Genomic DNA, 4,334 nt, shown 5'->3' on the forward strand with positions numbered 1-4,334 from the left:
AATAGCCAGTGTGGGGTAGTTACTCATTTGGGATGTGGGGGGGGGGGTGGAGAAACGCTGTGGCTGACTGGCCCTCCCCTGGCAGTGCATTTCGTTAACAGGCATACTGAGGAGAGTCTCTGAATTGGCTGGCATGTTGAAGCATTTGAGAGCAATTGCCTCACAGTGTTTCAGTGGTATGATAGTAATAATGATGAAAGAAATGCCCAGTCATTTGAGTCAAGACAGAGGTGCTTTTAATAATCCCTCTTCCCTGGTTTTTTTTTCCCCTTCAATGTTCCTGCCACAATTTTCTCTACCCATAATCAAGAGGACTCACAGGGAGGGCTATGCAAGAACCCCCCCCCCCTCTATTATACTAAGCAATCTTTGGCTTGCTGAGGCTCCCAAACTGCAGTCTGCCAACCCAGGGGGCAGCTGAAGCCTCCTGACCCTATTTCTGGATGGGGATTCTGTAAAAGCAGAGCCCAGCGGGGAAAATCAAGCCTGGTTTTTTATGCAAACAAGAGGCAGTTTTCAAGAAAGTTAGAAAAAGGGGTGGGAGAAGCACACCAAGCATCATAGAAGATGCACAGAGGGCATTTGAGCTCCTGACTTTATATTTATTTATTTATTTTCTATCCTGCCCTTATTATTTTTATAAATAATTTAAGGTGGTGAAGATACCTAATGCTCCTTCCTCCTCCTATTTTCCCCACAACAACCCTGTGAGGTGAGTTGTGCAGAAAGAGTGTGACTGGCCCAAGGTCAACCAGCCGGTTTTCAAGGTGGGACTAGAACTCTCAATAATAATAATAATAATAATAATAATAATACCTATATTTATTTTTAAAACAGAACAAAAAGTAAAACAATAATGAAAAAAGGAAAGGAAAAAAGAAAGCAATACAATAAGAAGCTACCATTATATATGGAAGGGCTTCAATATATGTATATATAGTTTTCTCACAATAGTTCTAATACAGAAACACTGTTATTTCGTCCTTCCTTCTTTCAGTTTTTAAAGTGTCCATAATGTTATTGCTGTTTTGTATCAGAATGAATCGAAAATCACTGCAAATCCAGATTGGATCGAGGAGACAAAGGGTGTCCAATTCAACAGAAATTGGTGTGAGACAATTCATTCAGTGCTCTTTTAAATTATGATGTCCTGATAAAAGTGTCCCCACATGTAATGTATTTGTTTTAGACTGGAAGGAGTAAGTTGTGAAACAAAAATGGATCACGGGGAAGGAACTACCTGGGGCGAATTTCAGGCAGAGGGAGGTTGTGCAGAGGGAAGGAGGCGACGAAAGATGAACGGATTGGGGCCAACTTGGCGGAGGCGCGGCGGCTGGGAGAAGCACCACGGTCCCGCCCGGTGTTCCCAAGGCCCGCCTGAAGCGAGGCCGGCGAGAGGACAGGCACGCGCCGCCTCCCCGGTTGGGCGGAGGGGACCCGGCGAGGGCAGCAAAGAGGGAAACGGCGACGCGCGGCTCCCCCCACCCCACCCCAGGAGCTGCGCGCGGACAAACGAAGGGGCGCGCTAATTCGAGGGGCCGCCTGTCCGTCACTGGCTGCGCTCCCTCCCGCTACGAGCTCTGCCTGCAGTCCTCCGACGAGAGGAAGCCCAGCTGGGTGGGGCTCCCCCCACAGGCCGGCCGACATTTCCGCGCTGGCCGAGGACCCCGACCCCGCCTGCAGGTGGAGTTCCAGGCAGGCGCTGGGATCAGGCACAGGGCAGAGGGGGCTTCCGTGCCCCTCAAGGAGCCCTGCCCACGGGTGCTTCCCCCCCCACGTCGGTCCAGAGCCCTGCACGAAAGAAAGATCGGCTGGAGCCCCAGTGGTAATTCCAGTCAACGGGGTTGAGGAGAGCTTTCAACACAACTTTGCCACATAGTTTCCTACCTCCTTACTCAACCTACAGTACTAGTCTCTTAACTGCTGCATATAGGTGTGCATGAAACATGCCAATCAATGTGGATTTATAGTTTCAGATTATAAAATTGTGTCCTAAAATGCTGCATGAGTGACCCTACAGAGGGTACAGTAGCTTTAAAAAGAAACCAAAAGAGGTGTTTTATTTGGTGGTAAAAACTGCATGCGGCTTTGGTCAAGCTCCTTTTCTTCACACCCACCAACGTGCGTGCCTGATGATCTACGAAGCTTGCAGCCGCTCCTGCCCCTTCAAGGAGAGAAGCTGCCATCCCTCACAGAGCGGCGGTCCCCCTCTACACCAGCACGGGAGCTTTGGAAAGGGAAGTGTGCACAGAAATGTGCCCTTGCAAAGCCCTTGTTCTGCAGCTCCATTAATAGGCGTTAGAGTGGCACGGTTGCCTTCATGGGGGAGAAGAGCCTGGCAGGCAGAGACAGTGGTTCGTTGCCTTTCTGGGTCAGAGGCTCCACACAGGTGGACAGCCACATTCAAGGAACCCCTTTCCTGGCAGCCTGACCTGGGCTGAGCGGGTGGCAGGAGAGGGTCTGTGCCTGGGCTGAAGCTGCTGCCGAGGACAGGCCCACTTCCCAGGCTGAGAGCAGTAAGGCCGTGTGGTGCAGAGAGCCACAGGATGGCCTCTGAGAAACGATGCAGAGACTGTTTCAGCAACATGTACGCTAACATGCTTTAAGTCCAAGAATTGTTGTTGTTGTTATTACTATTATTTTCGATTTAGGCGCCACCAGACTCCAGAATGACTCTGGAAAGCTCACAGCATAACAGAATAAAATACAATGTGTATAAGAAGAAAAATCCAGGCTTTCAGGATTGAGATCAGCCTTTCAAGGTAAGCTAGATTCCACAGGTTTGAGGTTTCCTGGGCTGAAAGCATGTTTGCGTACATGTTGTTGAAAACGTCTCACATAGCTTCTTCAAGGTCCTCTCTGTGGCTCTCTCCATGCGGGGATACAACCCCCCAGATGGCATTCCACAGCATGTCACACTGTAAAAGAGGGAGAAGTTTCAGAGACATGTGCAAGAACAAGGGCATCAAAGCAGCCTGGCGAAGGCTGAGAGCTGTACCGTGTCTGGGTTCCGGCCAGTGTGGAGATGTTGCCAGAGAGCGCCAAGAGGCTCGAGGGTCTTCCTCTGGGCACCTTGTGCCGGCTTCCATGCTTGCATTCTCCCTTGTCCTCAAGCCATGCTGCAGTCTGAAGTGGCCAGCAAAGCAAAATGCAGCATGTTAAAGACACGGGCAAAAAAACTGAGCGACTCCTTCAGGCTCCTCGGGCAATTGGCCATGGCACAATAATGTTCAATGAGGTTTTTAGGGATGGAGTGAGGCTGCTGTTCCCCATGATTGCTTTGCCATCCTGCTCTCTTCCTCTTATTTCAAGGAAAAGAGGCGGTGGCTCCAGTCATCCTTGTGGTTCATAATACAGAACTGAAGCCAAAGGCTTTTGGCCTAGACTGGGAAGGTAAAGCTGGTTTAGCAGGCTGCAGCTCTTCATGGAAATTAAATGCAGCTGCTCAAAAGGGCAAATCATGGGGTGCATTAGCAGGAGCGTAGAGTCCAGATCAGGGGATGCAATTGTTCCACTCTACTCTGTCTGGGTCTGAGCCCCTTTGGAGTACTGCCTCCAGTTCTGAGTACCACACTTCAAAAAGGACAGTGACAAACTGGAGCAAGTTCAGACAGCAGCTACCAGGATGGTAACAGGTCTAGAAAACAAGCCCTATGCTGAATAATCAAAGGATCTGGGTATGTTTAGCCAGCAGAAGAGATAACCAAGGACAGCTTTTTTTAAAAAAATTCTTGGTGCCTTTGAGTCAGTCTTGACTCCTGGCAACAGCCTGGACAAGTCCTTGCAGTTTTCTTGGCAACATTTCAAAAGTGGTTTGCCATTGCCTATTTCCCAGGGCAAGAAGCAGGACTGGCCCCAAGTCCCCCAACTACCTTCATGCCTAAAGCAGGAGTAGAACTCAGTCCAGCACCTCAGTCACTAGGCCAGACTGGCTCTCAGATACGATATTAGTCTTCAAGTATCTTCAAGTATTTTGCGACCCAGAAAAGGGAACAGATGCATTCTCAGTCACCCCAGAGAGCAAGAGTAGAATCTGTGGGAAAGCAGATTCAGGTTATGGAGGAATTTCTTGATGGTAAAAGTGGGCAACCACTGGAACCAGCCACCACATGAAGTGGAGTGTTCCTGTTGAATGACTGATGGTGTTTAAATGGAGACTGGATATCTGTCTGAAATGCTTTAGCAGGTCCTGCATGATGGAGGAGGAGGAAGAGGAGGAGGAGGAGGAGGACGACGACGTGGCCAAACCAGATGAGCTCTAAGGGTATAGTAAAGTACATTCAATCACCTCCCTGGCCTGCTCACTATCATTGCCTGCCTGCCTGCCTGCCTGC

The sequence above is a fragment of the Candoia aspera genome, chromosome 10 (assembly GCF_035149785.1).
Source record: "Candoia aspera isolate rCanAsp1 chromosome 10, rCanAsp1.hap2, whole genome shotgun sequence".
Classification (NCBI taxonomy): domain Eukaryota; kingdom Metazoa; phylum Chordata; class Lepidosauria; order Squamata; family Boidae; genus Candoia; species Candoia aspera.